Source organism: Notothenia rossii (assembly GCF_949606895.1).
Source record: "Notothenia rossii genome assembly, chromosome: 5".
NCBI lineage: Eukaryota > Metazoa > Chordata > Actinopteri > Perciformes > Nototheniidae > Notothenia > Notothenia rossii.
Window position 1 is genome coordinate 26,860,315 of NC_136903.1, and position 20,137 is coordinate 26,880,451.

The 20,137-nt window shown below is 39.8% G+C and overlaps 1 protein-coding gene across 1 annotated transcript in view; it reads right to left on the bottom strand.

Annotated features, from left to right (window-relative positions):
- The window catches only part of cdh13 (cadherin 13, H-cadherin (heart)), a 385,568-nt gene that overhangs the window by 110,516 nt on the left and 254,915 nt on the right, over positions 1-20,137 (bottom strand). The gene's annotated exons all lie outside the window — the stretch shown is intronic.

The following is a 20,137-nucleotide window of genomic DNA, read 5'->3' on the forward strand; positions in this document are numbered from 1 at the left end:
AATGGAGTGATTAATGCATCATTTATTTTCTTAACATTAGGGAAAAAGGGGATGCACTGCATAATACCTCACTTTTTATTTTTGACAATTCAATCAGTTGGATTGGTTATGCTACATCACATTGTTGTAGACTGTTTATAGCTGGTTGTTCATAAATAAACGAAACGTCTTTTACTTTAAGCTCCTGTTTTGACCATGGCATATAGTATATCTGTTCAATCAGTGTGTGCAAGTACTTCCTGATTTCCTACAGGTTCGTATGTTATACATAATATATGTATTGTTTCAAGGTAATTGATGGAGATGTCAACTTTGTGCACAAGATATATACAGTATTTGTTTCAGTTTTTCGTTGTAGAGCTATAAACATCCATTAATAATAATGATGAAGCTCTACTGTTAGTCTCCCACATAGTGACAGTAAAATATAATGTCACCTTTAACTTTTGTGAACCGATTTGTGCTTTTGATCAATAGCGAGCCTTCTTGGCTGACGATGTATGAGGTAGAGCCAGAGTGAACATATTATCCTGCTCAAGACCAGACGTGCAAACAGGTGGCTTAGTTAATGAATGTCTGCTTTAGAACACAACATGCACCAAGCTATCAGGTTAGCAACATTGAGCAAGCCTTTTCTCTCAATTAAAAACAAAAGGCATTATTAGAAAAAATGATGATTAATACCCAGAAGAAATACTAGGGAGGAGTAAACGATACAGAAAGAGCAAAGAGCCTGTTAGGACAACTTGTGGTAGCAGTAAGGTCACCAGCTCATTAGCTTTTCCTACAGGCCCAAATATTCTATATATTTAACAAAATTAACTTTGCTTTGTCATTTTTTCACTTACATCTTTTTTCTTTTTAGATTTAAGTGCCATGGTGAGCAATGACACAGTGTTGATTTCTAACACAATCTCAGTGTCCAAAAAAATGGCTACAGGAGTTTATACGCCCAAAAAATAATCACAAAAAATACAGCGGCTCTACTTAAATAAATTGAGGTAACAATTTGCGTTGATCTTTTTAAGTATTTCCAATTTGATCGATTATTAAATTAATCCGAGTACCCATTTATAATCTGATAAACTAACTCAGTTAGTTCAGTACTACAAACATAATTGCTTTCACCTTTGTAAAGATGGAGTGATATTAAGTTGCATTTTGTTTGATTTAAGCTATTGTAATTTATTTATTTAAGTCCATAATACTCAAAAATGTCCAAGCAAATTGTTACCCTAATTTGTTTGAGTATTAGAAACTCACTTATTTGAATCAAAAACAATATACACATTTAAGTTCCACTTTTTAACAGTTTATTTTAAAATGTTCTTTACACAATGACCTTTTTATAACAAATGTTCTCAACATGAAATAAAAGTAAATACAAAAATGAAAATAAAGGCATTAACCTGCTTCAAAGTTTTTAACATCTGTTTTAGGGAAGCGGCAAACTCTGGGGAAGAGCCGGGACTCCAATGCGGAAGTGCCTCAAACTGCAGTTCATCTAGTGGCCAGTAGGAGCAGTCTGCAGAAGGGAGCAATTTCCATAGACCCCAATGTTAAAATGCCCAACTTTAGAGCAGAATTAAACATGTTTACATCGTGGTTCAAATTGGGGGGGATTGGGGGGGTGAATTTTTTCTCAACTCATCTGTTTAATTAATATTAAGCCTTAAAGCTTTTGCGTAAATTAGGGCGTGGTCACTTTGATGGACATGTACATGCCTCACTGTCAGCTAACAGCAACTTGTCCACTCTGCTAGGCTACAACCATAGAGGCTACAACGTTAGTTAGTTGTAGTTACTGTACTTGACCCTTTAGCTTTAGCCGTGTTCGTGGTGATTGTGCATTTTAGGGAATATTGTTACAAATACCAGACAATTAAAATGTTGTGCTGTGCGCTTGAATGTACTAACAGAACTTCCAAGAAGTCTAAAATGATAATATTATACATGTCCCGTTCACAGCTGTTTGTGTGCTTGGTAGCTTAGCTTGTTACTTATTAGCCAGCTAAGGACGTAACCCTTTATACTATATACATTTTAGTTTATGATTCAGCCTTGGATAAGACTTTTATAGTCTCTGGCTATGACGCCCATAATGCTAAACGGGAGCAAATGTTAATAGGGGACCCAATTATCCCAGTGGTGGCCGCCGGAGCTAACGGAGCCGCAGGGGGCTAGTTCCAGCCTGCGTCCCGGAGCTAGCCCACTGCGGCTCTGTTAGGTCCGGGGCCGGGCGGTGGAGTCCGTCTTTTCTTAACGTGTGAATGACAAGCATTAAGAATAACAAAACATAGCTAATTCTCTTGCAGATTGTCTCATTTGATTATGAATGTAACGTTTATATAGGGGAACTACACTGTTAGCAGTAACTTGGTATGCACGTATTTCATGTTAGCTTAGCTTCTTAGCCTGAGCTAGCTCTGTTTACTTCCAGTTCGGAGGCAGCAGGTCCCGCCTCGGCTCCGCCTCTTTGCCTTTATTTGGAGCAGGCGGGATTAGACTCTGACGTCGCTGTCAAGCCGTTAGTGGCCGACTCCGCCAACTAAGGGCTTCTCGGCAACTCTGCAGAATCCTATGGGTGACGTCACGGACACTACGTCCATTTATATATACAGTCTATGGTTTTAGGTTAAGTGTGTATTAGCCCCATCAGCATGGCACAGGCTGTCGCATCAGAGATTTGAAGGACTTCTGTTCCTTCAATCACTATTCTTGCATCCGCACCCCTGGTCAAGACAGTCTTCAGCACCTCATTGCTAACTTCCACTCCACCACATTGCATTTTTTTTGGTTCTTTCTCAGTTTGACAGACTTATTAAAATTAGTTGAAAACTAACTAAAATAAGTTGAGGTAAAAAACTAAATTTGTTATGTCAAAAAGTATTTCATTTTAAGTGGAATCTACTAACCACATGAATCGTTTTTTAGTCTGCGCCTTCTGTGTGTGTGTGTGTGTGTGTGTGTGTGTGTGTGTGTGTGTGTGTGTGTGTGTGTGTGTGTGTGTGTGTGTGTGTGTGTGTGTGTGTGTGTGTGTTAGTAGACCATACATCTGTTCATAGTGAGTTTGTGAGTGACTTGAATCCTTTTTTTTTTATTCTATCAGGGTGCTGCTCTTATCTTTGCGGCCCAGAGGCCAGAGGACTTATCAGGCAAACATTCATCCATGCGGGTCACTGCCAGAACCCAGAGCTGCTCCATAACAGCTGGGCGATGGCTTCCATACCAACCCCCATCCCCAGGTTTGTAGTCAGAAAAAGAAAGTCAAATATTGACTCTATTCCACTGAACAAACTTCAGAGGTAGTTTTTGTGGTGAAAGCTGTGTAGGACCCCAAGCTTGCCGAAACCACAGGATACTATATCTCCAGCTTCCAGAAAGGGGGGGAAGTCTCTCCTGCTCTCTGCCTCACATGCTCTTTGAACACATGCCAATATATTAACAGTATTCAGAATGCCCATTTTGTGAGCTCCTTGTGACTAAAGCTTATAATGCACCACCAGTGCCCGGCAAACTTGAAATAAAGAACAGTTTGACAATTTTTGAGATACGTTTTTTTAAAGAGTTAGATGAGAAGATTAATCCCGCTCTCATATCTGCAAAGTCAACATGAAACCGAACTCAGCAGCTGGCAAGCTTAGCAATAACACTGGAAAAAAAGGGAAAGCAGCTAGTCTGGGTCTGTCCACAGATAACACAATCTGCCTAAGAGCCATTCACTAATTAACACATGATATCATGTTTAGTTAATCTCTGGAAGGGTAAAAATAAAATTCCCAGTTTCACTTGGGGTTGTGTGTCAAACCATTTTTTCGGACGGATGCCAAGAAACCAGCAAAGAGTCCGGGTTACTCCTACAGGCTAACAAATGGATGTTATTTTTGAACATACTGAAACAATGAGAAATGGCATGGTGGTTAGTGAGCTAAAGAGATAATGATAGGTGGTTACTTTTAGACAGCGGCAGCGCTATGCTAGTTTACACTATTTCCATTCTTTATGCCAATATGAGGTAACTGTCTGCTGTACGGACATGAGCCTGCTATCAATGTTATTATGCAACTCTCCACAAGATAGTTCCAAAGTCTTGTAAGTTTTTTCTAAAATTGTAGTACATTATTTTACAACATACAGTGAACATAGATGGATTTAAATAAGGCTTAGATTCATGTTCAAAACATGACATGAGATGGGTCAGTTCAGGGATATTTCCACAGATTATAGATACCGTAATAAAGAAAATGCTATGTAGCTGACAGTCCAAATTGATCTTTTACTATTTATTTACTGTTATTGTGTTTTTTTTCCCAACTCATCTGCAGCATCCTGTGGGATTCTGCTCAAAACATCTCAAGTAGACCTAGATCTAAGACAGAAAAATAAAACAAAGAATTATTTGTATTTATTTCCAGGGAGAATGGTGCAATAGAGAGCGCAAACAGTGAAAAAGATGATGTTGGTTTGTGTGCATTCAATCCGCCTCAGACTGGCTACAAATAGATTAAACTAGACTAAACAGAAAGTGGCAGGACAGAACGTTTAACTCCCGCTTTGACAGACAGTCGGCAATGGACTTAACAAAAATACAAGCCAATTTACAGACTCCCACTGCGGGGCTTCACTAGGAAAATTACTGAATGACCTCCGTGCAAATGCGGCAATTTGTGTCAAGGCCAACTTCCTCTTGTCATTTCCTCTTTAACAGCAGAATAAAACTATTAACACAAATCCAAGCATTAGACAACTGATGTATGTTTCTATGGAAGGAGGCGGTGCAGATATTCAAAGGGATCTATTAACCGTAAAAATGGCCACCTAAAAAAGAACCGCACTACCATAGCACTGTGTTTGCTTTTGCAGGGGCAATGAACCAAGCAGAATGTCATCAGCAGAGACAGAGTGGCATGGTGGAAGAAACAATACAAAAGTACTGAGCACACAACGGCAAACTTTTCCAATCAATGCACTTTCTCATGAAGACGAGGTGAAATTAATTCTTGCCTCAAGGGCTAATGCAGGGGGGAGGTTCACTGGAGAGTAAGAGCTGTTGACAAATACGTTTTATCCTCAGCTCAATGAGGACGAGAAAAAATAAGGGGATGAAAGAGAGTAAGTGAGGGCAGACAGTAGAGGGAAGGCTCGTGGAGAAAGAGACAGAGCGAGGGGAGAACAGATAGAGAGAGGGAAGGATCCAGAGTGGGTAAGAGTTTTGAAGCTCTCTCTAAGCCTAATGACAGTGAAGCGTCATCAGGACCTCCTGACACCATGAAGCCTCACTGCCACTTAGCATAGACACCTTCCCTCCGAACAGCGAGGAGTTGTCTCACCCTAATTATTTTGCAGTCCACCTGTACGCCTCACTCTGCTTGTTGCTCTCCTTCATCTTTTCTATTCTCAGGTCTCGCCCCGCCCTGGCCTTCTCTCCCTCTTTCTCTCCGTTGCCCTTTCCACATACCTCCTAAGGACACCGGAAAAGTCAGAACTCTTCAGTTTCGAAGATTACTCCTGAATTTTAAAAAGGTCTCAGGTTTTTTTTTTTTTTTTTTTTTTTCAATGTGCAAAGTAATTTGAATGAGCCGATATTAAATATGCATCTGTTGCAATTACAGAGTTGTTTGTTTTAGATCACTTGTGTCTTTCTAAATTTTGTAAAGTGCGGTTAAGAGGCTTACACCACTGTTTGGATGATTTGTGGGAAATAATATGAATTAAGGATTATTTCTATACACATAATGTAGTATTGTCATCCATAATGTTGATGCGTATGTTGGACTATAATAATCTAATCTTTATTGTTTATATTTTACTAGACAAGTACAAAAATATATAGTTTTTAAACAACATTCATACCAGACTTACTGTGCCTGCAAAAGACAATTGTAGTATAAATACATTTTTTAGAACATTTAACCAGAGTAAAGTGGAAAACATGGCCATTTTTTATTAGCTAAACATAATATTAGCAGAACCAAAGCAACAAACCTGAAAAATAATGTAGGAAATATAGCAATTTAGTAAAACACATCAATAAAACAATTTAAAGATGAATGGTCCACATTAGCCCCTAGCTCCAAGATTAATACATTTCTCCGAATGCCACCAATCCTTTTGTCAGGCCCTACCTGCTTAGTAACTCCCCGTATTTTCAATCTCTATATTCCTAGTTTAAATGCAAACCTGTAATAACGTTATAGTCTTCAAGCCCAACCCAAATGATCCCTGATGACATCACCAGGTTTATTTAAGACTTAAGACATTTTCTGGTAGAATCACAAAATACATACAGTATATGATTCCCCCAGGCATCTTACTTCCTACAACATTGAAAACACATTAACTTTGATGGACTGTTCCTTTAAGGAGATTATGTTACAGTCTGCATATTCTCGAGCTCTGCGACTAAAAGTTTGTATTTTGTCGTCTCAGGCCCAATTCTTTAATCACAGCTTGATGAGGGGCAATTCACCTCACCGACAGAACTTTCCCATCATCTGCCAGCTTCTTAGGTTTTTGACTTTGAACAGATTGTGTTGCTGCAGTGCTTTCTACCCCTGTGCCACATTGCCATAAATAATGGATGTTTGAATAGTCATTACAACACTCTGGGAGGCCAGGCAGGCTTGTACTGAATGTGCACAGCAGAACTTATTCCACTCTTGCAAACCTTGAGGGGAGAGATTACTTATCTGTCGTTTTATTTGCTTAAAAAAACAAAACATAATTTTAACCTTAAAAATGTATTTTTACAAAAGTAAGAATGTAAAAAACTAAATGCAATTTAAAATCTGTGATTGTGTTTTGGATTAACCAACTGTCATAGAGACAGGAAATAAAAAAAATATAGACTTTTGACTCAAAGCCATTTAGCATTAATTACAATTACTTTATTTGAAGGATTATCAACTTGTTAACAATTAAACTGTGTAATGAAGACATTTGTTAACTAATTATGATGTGAAAAACATACTCCAATTATAACTTTGTATGAGACACTGGTAGTATTTTCAGTTTGTGAGTTTCCTTTACTGATACAGCGCTTTATCCAGTCTGAAGAACCCCTCACAACCCATTCATACAGAGCAGTGCCACTTGCTCTAGGGATCTAACAATAACACAAGTTCACTCACAGTCGGCCATGCCACCTGGAGCAACTCAGGGTTAAGAATCTTGCCCAAGGATACATTGACATGTTGGCTGTCTAGGCTGGGATCGAACCGACATCCTACTGGTTGGAGATGATCGCTCTCCCTCACAGCCACAGTCGCCCCAGGATATGCTACTGGAGAGACTTAATCTAGAAAGAGTACTAGGAAGAGTACTAGGAAGAGTACTTTGCCATTTGTTTATATTTCTGTTTGTTTGTCGATAGATTTTTTCTAAGATGTAAGTAAGTAGGAGCAAGCAGGAACGCAACTGGCTGGATTTGGCGTTACATCGCAATGGTCTCTACTTTAATGGTTTCTGATTGACCTACACTTATTATTTCTATCCATTCCTATCAATCAATTTGTCGTACCTTATTCCTCTTTATCATTCCTTCCTCTTGGTGTATTAATATCGCATTATGTTTACCTTTATCCCTAATTTCCCCTCACTCTATTTCTGTAAGCGAGCATCTCATCTGCTCTTCCTGTGAATACAATCTTCCTCCGTATTGTTCTCTCAGGTCCCAGGCTCTCATTGACTACTGTCAGTGAGACTCAATTAAAGCAATGGGAGGGAGAAATAAGATTAACAACACACACTCTTACCCACAAAGCCCATGGGGCTCAATTTATCTTGAGGAATGTGCATCTTTGAAAAAAAACTGTGATTGACACCTCTAACCTTCATTGGGATGTAATCTTCATCTTTAGCACTCAGAGATCTAATTAATTACGGGGAATCTCATTTCCTCACTAATGCAACTGGACAGAGGCATGATAGAAGAGGAAGGGTGGGAGGGAAGAGGAGGACGGATCGAGATGGAGGGGGGGAAAGCAGAGGAGCCGTATTTCATCAATGCCTGTGAACGGTTTCCACCTTGTTCATTTCAGGGAAGAACAAGAGAGCGTGAGGTGGGTAGGGTTCACACCAACTACACTGTATCGATTCCAGCTGCCAGGACTCTGGCTACTGGCCATCACATAAGGACACGCCACGGCAACACTCTTTATAATGGGATCTCTTGGTAATGTACTGAAGTGTTTCACTTTCTTTTCTGAACTTCTCTTTTCAGCGTCATCTTCAAAAGTATTGGTGAGGAAATGTTATTTTATTCTTATTGGGTTTGTATTTAGTTCTGCATTACAATGTGTGTAAATGTAACCCCTTTATAGGTCATTTACACTTATTGAGTGACTTAAAAAGAAAGAAAAATACAGTTGTAATGTACATAACAGCATGTAGTCATGCACCTTAACCACGTTTTAACCTTTGCTTGTTTATCTTATGTAGTATATGCATTGTCACAGCTTTACGTGTCTGAACAGCAACTAGAGAGGGTGTTAGTTAAAGGGCTGTTCTTAAGAACGACTCACTTTTAAGCAGCTTAAGTGTTGAACATATCTGGGTGTTGCGCAGGCCTTAGACACATTGTTCTATGAGGGGGAAGCAGTAGATTACATTTAAATAATTTTTTAATAAGTATATTCATTGTGAAAAGGTTGAAAAAACATTTTAGAAGCTTACAGTAGGAGTCTTCAAGCATGTCTGAAAAGTGACACACTATGTTATAAAACTACTTAAACCAAAATGTGTATGTAAACCTGTAGTATATCGGTAATCTACATTAATCTGTCATTTTGTTTTTTGTCATCATCTCTGAGTAATGTGTTCATGTCTCACAATAAAATTATTTTCAAATCAAAGTATATTTTCGTAATTAATTATTCTGAACTTTGCAGTCTTCTGGATCATTTCCATTGTTAATCTAGTCCCTAACTGAATACATTTTAGCAGTGAGAAATATTTCAGATATTGAGAGCACTGGAGACCATCAACACAGCCATACGCGCACACACGCGCGCACACACACACACACACACACACACACACACACACACACACACACACACACACACACACACACACACACACACACACACACACACACACACACACACACACACACACACACACACACACACACACACACACACACACACACACACACACACACACACACACACACACACACACACACACACACACACACACACTTCATGCACGAGCTAAATTAAAACAGAAACACAAATCAATCTCCAGAGATCATTGTGTTTATCATCAGCAAAATTCTCCATTTGACGAGTGACAACTGCCTCCGTCCTCCCTTCACAGCATCAGCAAACAGACGCAACAGGGTATAGGAAAACTCTTTGCCTATTTTTGTTGTATAAAAAGACCCATGAATATTTGTCACACAACTTGTAGTCCACACTGGATGTAGTTCATGTATATATAGGTGTTGGTGCTCTCAGTTCCTGCAGATATACCCTTCTGTATCTTTAAATTACTACCACACAACTCTGAAGGCTACAGCTATGGTTGAAAAAATACCTCACTGGACGGTGAATACAGAGGGACTTGCATTCTTTGCTGCTGCTAGGAATAAAATCACTATCCTGTTTGCAAAAAAACGTTTATTTCTCTGCACCCTTGAACCTTCCCCAGTCGCCATTGAGCTCCAGACTGGAGGCTGCATCTCTTGGAAGATATACCACGTGCACTTCAGTCTCTCTCTGATTCATGTCCTTCTTTTGAGCCGCCTCACAAACTCTAATGCACCTCTTCCTCTTATCCACTCCAAACCTTCTGGGCCTTCTTCCTCCGACCAAACTCGGCTGCATCTCTCTCCACCAGGCTCATCTAGTTGCACTATTCCAATCTCCTGATCATAATAGGGGAATGAAAGATAGTTTATAAACTGAAGTGCACATCAGACCTGCTGTAATGAAATCTTATCAATGTGTTCCCCGTGCTGTATTATTTGCATATAAATGGCATAATATAATAACTCTCTACGGCCTCTACCTGGGAGGAGTAAATATCTCTGTCTGCTTTGTCTCGTCGCTGTGACACACGGAAACGAGACGCTAATTGAAGAGAGGAAAGCATCTTTATGTGACGACTGACATTCAATTATGTTTGGGGGATCAGATTAGGTGGTGCCCCCAGACATTTTTGAAAACAACATTTTGCAGAGAGGCAACTCTGAAGGCAGCCGAGGAGGTAATTTGAATGGCTGTTTGAGGCCGGCGCTGAATGGCGCTGCTGTGAATGGAATCACTATGCTATGACCTGCAAGTAATTGGATGTCCAGAGTGAAGTGTTGACAGAAAAGCGGAGGCGAGGCTGACAGAAACAAAAAAGCTATAGACTATGAGGAAGGGAAGACAAAGAAATAAAATAACACAAAATGAAAATAAGTGAGAAAACAATATAATGAACAGGCTCAACGAGCGGAAAAAATAACGATTAAAGAGAGGGGTGGTTGCAACAATCAAAGTGCAGGAAAATGAATGCAGCTCAGAAGCTGCCAGAGTTTCAGTTGTCATTCATCACAGAGTATAGGCGTGTAGCCACTCCGGCCACCGAGCCAAATAAGCCATTAGAGAGGATAAGCTTTCTTATCAGGCAAACGCTGTCAGAAAGCACCGCCAAGGTCGCACCAAACAAACACCGGGCCACTCTACTTACAGCCAACATTACATATGATACTGCTGATCAAAGATAATTACCTACATTCATCCGTCTACCTGTCACTCTGGATTTCTTCTAGTTAAGCATATACGAGCAGTGAAGGCATTTACAGTGCGCACGACAGGATAGTAAATCTGTTATACACAACACATGTCCAAGATCACTCGCTGACAGATGATGTGCGTGCCTCAACAAAGGAAACCACCTTGCCTGTCAACAAAGATTATTTTTAACGTATGGCTGCATATATTTAAATGAAGAATGGGGCTTTTGTCAGACTGCAGGGGCATATCTGTTTCTACAATTGATGGTTTAGCACCGCTATTATGGAAATTGCCTTCAAGTAAACAAAATAAATATATATATATATACAGTATTGTATTGGTTGTTAAGATGAGCTTATAAAGAAATAAAGAAATGTAAAAGTTCTGACAACCGTTCTTCATAGAGACTAGTCAAGTTAAAAGAAAGTTGCGGCTTTACCTGATTGAATATAAACACCACAATACCGCCCCACACACTCCATTTTATCTCCATGTAATTCACCTTTGTCGAACATGGAAGGGGATAGAGGGGTCGGACGACTCTATCGATTGGCTATCCTTAGCAGTGACAGCTCCCAGATTGGCCAGAGAGCATTAGAGAGTCAGAAAGTCACACTGCCATTAACAGTCTGTCCTCTCTGGTTACAACCTGCGTGCACACAGACACTCCATAGACTGAAATAGATCACAATGATTGGTGTGTGTGTGTGTGTGTGTGTGTGTGTGTGTGTGTGTGTGTGTGTGTGTGTGTGTGTGTGTGTGTGTGTGTGTGTGTGTGTGTGTGTGTGTGTGTGTGTGTGTGTGTGTGTGTGTGTGTGTGTGTGTTTGTGTGTGTGTGTGTGTGTGTGGCACCGACAGATGTCTGTGTCTGCGTCTGTCTTGGAAATGTGATCACTCTATAACAGTAGATTTAACTATATTCCGCATGAAGCCAATAACCTTAGCTCTCCTGTTTCCTTTGTCTTATTTAGTCTGTGTAATAACCTCTCTGAACACCCCGTCCTCAGCCCTACATTAAAACATCTATCACATATTTCTGTGTGTATGTTCTAGCATATTTATATTCATTATTTAATCAGCACAGTATAAATCACAATATATGAATGAAACGACTGCCGAACATGTATTGTACACGTGTTAGTTTTAAGATTCGTGCCAGTTACGAGTTAGTAGACGGCTTGTAAGGAATGAATCGCCTGAGTACACCTGAGAAAATTCAGAAGAGCCTTGTTATTTTGTAGACTAGAGGGAAATGTACCATGCTCCCTGCCTGCCTGCCTCCATCGTTCCTGCTCTCCTCACTTCTTTTCTTATTCACAAGCCTGTGAAAAGGATGTACTGTACTGCTGTGACAATGCGATGTGGTGCATGAAAGCACACTTGACTGAGGAGACTAGGGTTTGACTGATACAACAGCCAGCTGAGATATTGGGATTATTGCCAGTTTGATGAAAGGGAATACAGTACAGGTGTTTGTTTTTTTGCCATGTTTGACTCCTGGCACGCCCAGGCTGAGCTAATAGGACTGCTAGCTGTATGGCTAACCAGTCAAACTAGCAATTTTTTTCTTCCTGGTCATAGTGACGTAACGGCTCTGCGGATTGGTCCAATCCTCACACACACACACTCACTCAGCCTTATCTTTTCTCAGCCGCGGCTCTGTGGATTTCCGCCCGCCTAGCTGTGAGTGTGTGTGTGTGTGTGTGTGTGTGTGTGTGTGTGTGTGTGTGTGTGTGTGTGTGTGTGTGTGTGTGTGTGTGTGTGTGTGTGTGTGTGTGTGTGTGTGTGTGTGTGTGTGTGTGTGCGCGCTCAGGCTGAGTTCCGCGGTGTCCCCACGCAGCAACCAGGAAACTACACCAGTAAATGGCAGTAATCCAGCTCACACTGTCTGCTTCTCGAGCCTCAAAGGGTGGAGCAGGGAGCCCCGCAACGTCCCGCCAACACGGCACCCGGACCCCACGCAGCATTCTCATCTGTTTGTCATTACTGGTGTCATTTTCTGGTGATTTTGGAACATTGAACAAAGTAAATATATTCTAGTTTACCTCAACAATATAATTATGATCAGTAGAAATGGCCATGGGACCTTTAACAGTTGGCACCCCCAAGATGAATCATCTAATTTGACCGCTAGCTGTATGGCTAAACTCGTTAACGGCAACTAAATACAGTTAGCTAGAGTCAGCTACTTTACTTTAATAAAGTGTTCCTTGAAGAGTTCACGCTTTCCTTTCACCAGTCAAATGCATTCCCTGTTATACCCATAAACAAATGTGTTGGTTAGTTAAATACAAGAAAGCATGCTTCTTATATTTTGTTATATTTTCTAAATCAATTTTAACTCCTCTCTCTACAAAACATTGAATAATTGAAATTCTATTGTGTGAAGTTAGTGTGCTTGTGGTTGCTACACTGCACAGCTTCAGCTCATAACATTTTCAGATGTATTAAGAAAACAGGTGGAGATGAAGGTTTTTGTCTGGAAGACAGATGATTAAGAGAGATTTCCATGTGTATCCAGTGAAAGCTATTCACTTTGTCTTTTCAGACTGACAACATAAATGGCCCCATCCCACCAGCAATATTGGCTTTCAAAAAATTGCAGCCTGCCATTGATCCAACAACAAAGTGTGTCAGAAAAGTATAAGAAAGTGAGGTGAGATGTGTCCAAAGTGAGGAGAAAAAAAGAGCAGTGGTATAATGTACATATCAAGACAGGATTTTAAGCCAAAGAGAAACCACTAGAAGGAAAACCTTACTGATTTAAATGTGACAGAATTGATTTTCCAATTTTCACTGGATTGCTTTCTGCCTCCCTGTGGTAGGTGAGGTCTCTGTCCAAACACACTAAGAGCTCTACCTGAATAATGTCTGTGGAATCTGGACAAGTGAGGTGCAACGTTTGGGCACCTCTCACGTTGTCTGTCTTCTCCCTCTGCTTCCTCTTTGTATTGTTGTGTCAACCTCCCTGTCACACATATGCTGGATTAGCTATTTTAAAAAACTATACCGTGCATGGCAGATGGAATCGATGGGTGTCATGCCAGAGCCATATTTATGAGAATGTGCTAAAGTGGCTGGGTTTAAATCTCTCCAGACCTAGAGGAGGACAGTTTAAAACGTATGCCTTCTGCACTTCCATCTGGCTCTGCTGACTGCCTGTGCTTCTGAAGAGGTCTAACTTTTTCTCTGTTTGTTTTGCTGCATTGCGGATTGACTATTGCTTAAATCCCTGAGGAATTTTCAGAAAAATCCGCAAGACTAATAAGTTATGGCAATGACGGGGATGAGGGGAATATATAATATACAGTTCTTAGGTGGCCACATCTCCAATCATATAAATACCAAAGAGAGGTGGAATCACAGGCATGGATTAGTCATACTGTATCTGTTCCCTATTTAATCAGACAAAAAAACAGCCATATTGGATTTTACTTCTTGGCTCTGATATGAAAGATTTTGGACTGTGACACCACTCATACAAATCATACAAATCCTTCAAGAAGGTAATTTTGACATGAAGATTTGTGTGAGTTGCTGGAGAACACAAATGAGTTTGCACAGCAGAGGAAAAATAAGAAGAAAACACTGAAGTCTGGGAGGCCTGTGTCACAGCAGTGATTCTTGAGTGAAAAACGTAAAATCAACATGAAAACCCTTGGCTATCAAATGTTTCTCATGGTTTTCTATAACTTAGAATATGTTTGCGCTTTTGTACTGCACTACTACAACATTGTCAGACTTATGATGGGCATTGGAAAGAAGGGTCAATGTGTTTTTGACTAACTTCACGCTCAATTTATTCATATTTTTAAACCTTTCAAGCCCAACCGGCGCTAGGTCAGATCACTGTAGGCAAGAAATCAGACATTATTACACAGCTCCCTCTAGAGCCCAAAACAGCATAGGTAACTTTTAATATGCCTGAAGAGCTGTAAACAGCTGGGTCAAATCAGTGGAGAATCACTTTACAGCCTCATCCAATGCATCAAATGCTGGTCTCAAACAAACGTCTTCAACACGTCAAACAGTTAACCGTTGTATGGTGTTCGGGTCTGTCTGGGACTCATTATTTAGCTAAATAAAAATGTGTGTGTGTGTGAGACTTTTGTGTTTCTGCCCCTGCCATTCCCGCATAAGGTTGCAACATTGTTGATACATTCAAGCACTGACACCTGTCTGCTCTCACATTGCCGCATTATGTCTTGCGGGAACCACTCTTTATTTTTTTCACATTCTATCCCAGCTGCACATTTGGGGCGGGACACAATAAATAAAGCTTCGCCAGTTTGGGTCCTTATCACAACTGATCAAGATGGCCAAACGATTCTCTGCTCTGCTCATAGGGGGCCTGGCAAATGATTTTGGAAAAGAGAGAACCATTTGATGATCATGTGAGGAAGAGGTTTCAGAATGTGAGGATCACATTTCTGAGAATTCTGAGTCTGACAGTGACTTTGAAGAACAGGATGAGATTGAGCATCAGCTAGTTAAAAAAAAAAACGAGCCACAGGACCAGCCGGTCAGCGGGCAAAATACCAGTAGCACTTGAATTCATTAATGTGATCTAACAAATCTAAAAGGGCAAATATTAACCATATATGCTGTGTTGCTTGTAATTGGGATGAAGTAAACATCTGTTGAGTATTTTAACATAAAATAGTTTGATTGTGTTGAATTGAAGCCCAAAAAGGCAGCTGGTCCACCAGACCCACCAACGCACTTTCACTCCCTAAACGTCCAGGTGTGAATGAGAGTGTGTTGGACCCACGAACACTGGCTGAGTAACAAAAATATGAACACCACACAAGGGTTAAACCATTCCATATCTGTGCATCAAAACAGATGCAAATCTGACAGGCACAGGTGTGTTAGCAGTCATGTCCAGACAGTTCCCAATAAAATGTACTTCAAATAAAATGTACTTCAAACCCAGTGCATATGCCACCTAATGTGCTTATTAAATCAACAAAGTAAGTACAATATTGAAACTTGACTCTAATTGTATTCTCCTGATTTATAAAGATAACTGACTCTGGTCTTAGGTCTTGGTGAATCTGAAGGACTTACTAATAACTTCAAGAGTTTATCGTCTATGGAGAATAAAGTGATAGGAATAATCTGCTTTTTCTAGAGATTTATTGAGGTCACAAACAGGCTGACAATTTGGCTCTGTGCCTTCTTAAAAAAGCAGTTAACTGCATAGTCCAACTCCAGACTGTTCGTGATTGTAATAGCCTACATTTAGGATGCAGTTGGGCGGACAAGTGCTGTTTTTATGTTTCTGTTTTCTCTTCATTTATCGTTTGAAATATCCTGGAATTGATAAGCTCCAAAAGACTCATACAATCTCTCCACACAAAACCAGCAGCGACAGTGCTCACTGCATTGATTACATCTAATTTCACCGTACTTTTAATCAATTACGCCTCTATTAAACAGTTTACTGTAGCTTGGGGAACGGCTCGTCAGGGCGGATAGACGCCCTGGTTCGAGCAGTTCCGGATGGGAGGTTTTCAGCCAGGCTTGTTGGACACTACCAGAGCCGGCGGATGAGTGTGTATCACCTCAATTAAACTATGCGCTAAGTGTCTGACAACAGCTAATATTCCTCTTCCACCAGTGAAGCCAATCGATGTTCTGGCTTTCGTCACACTGCTGAAAAAGCAATCATCTCGTTGTCTCGCTCCCGTAAGACGGAGAAATTGAGAGACACTCATCTGGCTTCTGCGGATGCTTATTGGAATACACCAGCGCCTTTTCTCTCAAAGACACGCACATAAAGTGGAGAATACCACACAAACATACACAAACACACACACACACGCACGCACGCACGCACGCACGCACGCACACACACACACACACACACACACACACACACACACACACACACACACACACACACACACACACACACACACACACACACACACACACACACACACACACACACACACACACACACACACACACACACACACATAAACACACACACACAAACTGTAGATACACTCACACTAATGGCGCATTTCCACTACAGCGCGGAGCTCACTTTAAGCGTGCCGTGCCGTCCGGGGCCCGTTTTTGGTTGTGGTTCTTTCCGGGCCAACAGCCAGGCTGAGTCGGGCTGAGTATGCTTAACTAGAGAGAGAATCGCTGGCTAGGGGGCTACAACTACAACAAAATGAACATATTTGACCGCGATTTAATTGTAATACAGGTTTCAAAATGATGCCGAAGTAACAACATACTGATACCGGTTAGTAAAAACCATGAATTAATGCTTTGACAAGTCTGCAGACAAGACGGCAAGCGAACAACCTTTTAAAATGCGTGTTTTCTGAATGGAGATCGGCTAAGCTAATGCAGTATATGCTCCGACCGTCCACACTCACAACAACGGCCTATACAGACATAAATAAACCAGCGACTGTATTCGCCATGACACAGACAATCTGTGGTTTGTACTTGTTTAACTTTTGTCTAGTTTCTGAACAGATATGAGGAGCTGTGACCTTGAGTGCTAACAGCTAACGGCTGATGTTGTTTTTCTGTGGTTCTCATTGAAGATGATGTCACGGCTCCGCCTACACTGCGCTACTATAGTTACTGCCTCAGCTACTAAACTGTAATGGAAACGCAGCATAAAGTGAGCCAGTCCTAACAAGGCCTAACGAGGCCTAGCCATACAACCCAGTCTCATGGCATTTCGTGTTCACCGACACGATTTTTAATCTATTGATTCGTGTTCACCAACACGATTTCCCCCTTTTTTTCGTGTTGCACAGCACGATTTTAAAAGCAATGTATTTATATTTCTATTGGTAGTCTCACGGCATTACGTGTTATAGGAAGACCGGAAGCTGTGTGGTTCATAAAAACATGTTCTTACTCAATATCAAGCCACAATTATTGTTTTTATTTAAAATCGTATAATTTCTGACTTTTGTTGCCGTCTGTGAGGAAAATAAATGGGGCTGAGAGCCTCAGAATACTGAAATCTGTATTTTTTAAATCTTTTTTTCCTTCTAATTTGTTATTCTTTTCAAAATAACACACTGTTATTTACTCACCAATAACACACAATTATCCTTGTTTTTATTTATTGGTTTATTTCAATAATCTCTGGCTTTTTTGGCGTCCTTCAGGAACTGAATTTAAAAATAAAAATAACCGGAAACAGACGTAGGCCTCTAGGAGTTTAGGATGGCCAAAGACACTACAGTACCCATAATCCCCAGCTATCGTTTAGGACTACAGACCCCGTGATTAATCTTCAAGCTCCGGGATTGGATGTTGGAGTGGCAGTGCGCCAAGGTTACGCCGAGCGTCAAACAGATGTTTGAAATGGAACGAAACCACGCCAGACTATCCAAAACTGGAATCGAACGCCCCCCCCAGAACTACAGTACACATGCTGGCTATTGTGTTTCGCTAATTGTTCTATGGGACGTCTCTACTGAACGTTTTCGTTTTTCCCACAATTAGAAGTTGCCATGACATTGGTGTTATCAAATGTTATCATATAATTAATAAATGGGTGAAAATCGCTTGTGTCCATAATGCGCAGCATTAATATACCCACATGACAGCTCATTGTTACTTTGTAATTCTACTCCACCACAATTCAGAGGTTAACCTGGTATTTTTACTCCACTACACTTATTTGAGTTACTTTGCAGATTCTGATTAATGATGTGAAATATAAACAACCCTTAAATCAGACTTTAGTTACACCTGAGTAAAATTCAGGGAAGGTGATTGTCAAGTGCCAACAATCAGGAGAGATATTTGATAGTTGGTGCTTGAGAAGACTAAACATTTATCTGCAATTGACATGAATGGAAACGAGTAATAAAGTATATTCATTACTCATTATTCTCTACTAATAGTTAATTAAAGACTGTATAATGGCTATTTTGCACATCCCTTTCAAGATTTCAAGATTTTCAAAGGTTTATTGACATATCATATACACAACTACGGTGTCTGCAATGAATGAAAAACTTGGGTCACAGGTTCCTCAACAGCGCATTACAAGACATCTATCAATATGTGTGTACCTCCACCATTAAACTGTCATATTCTGCACATTTCTTATACTATCTACATACATAAGAGTATAATTCATATGTATAATATCAGTTAAAATAAGTGCTTCAATATAGTTAACATTGCAGGAAAGCAATATATTAGACGTTAAGTACTTTGTCAGGCTTAATATTTATCTGTAGATACCCCCAAAGCTTTTTTCTTATTTAAAAGAAGACCTTAATCTAAAGTATTATTTAATGTGTTAATAAAGTTTAATTAGTTTTTCTGTTTTGCACATCCTCCTATTAATATCTTTGTACATCCGGCACTAAACTGTTTTATTGTAGAGATCACTTATAGTATCTTCTTGATTTTTTATATTCTATATTTCTATCACAGACCTTCTACTTTCCCCCTATGAAAGTATGTATTCTTAATATTTTTTTAATCAAATATAACACATAAAAACAATAATTCAATAACGTGCTTTAACCACTAGGCGGTGCACACAAGGTACACACAGCCATAATAACTTTGTATTATTAGTGTAGGACACTTATGTATGTACAACATTTGAAGATGTGTAGTTTTGTTCATGCTTTCACATAATTTTACAGCATATCTCTATACTATTTCAGACTCAGTATTTACATTCTTATATTGAAAGAAAATCAGTAATATCTTTAAAAACTACAAGTCCTTTTATATCATCTGTGCACCGTTATGGTGTAAATATAACCTATCTATGAATTAGATCAAATGTAAAAGTCAGCCGAATTAGTGTTGATACTGCGAGGAGACGTATTGTGTGAAGAGAAATTGAAGATGTTGTTTAATTGTTGATATATTTATGATCCACGTCAAATATTCAGTTTCGGCGGCATTTCTTCCAGTTTTTCCAAAGGTCTTCTCATCAGGGCTCTATAAATAAAGAACTACGGCAGATCTGTAATATGTAATGCAGCCGAACCGTGTATTACAATGCCGTTATGTGATGACTTTCAAAGACAAAAGCAAGAACACTCGGAATTAAGTATTATTTCATTCTTTTAAAATGTTTTTCCGATTTCATATAATATAAACACCAAATCCCAACATGCATTGTGGCTAAAACATCCAATTAGCGAGCTTAAACCATAGCTGAGGATCTTGGGTAATCGCTCGAAATGCCTAAGTCTGTTTCCGGTTATTTTTATTTTGAAATTCAGTTCCTGACGGACGCCAAAAAAGCCAGAGATTATGGAATCAAACCAATAAATAAAAACAAGGATAATGTTGTGTTATTGTTGAGTAAATAACAGTGTTATTTAGAAAAGAATAACAAATTAGAAGGAACATTTTTTTTTAAAATACAGATTTCAGTATTCTGAGGC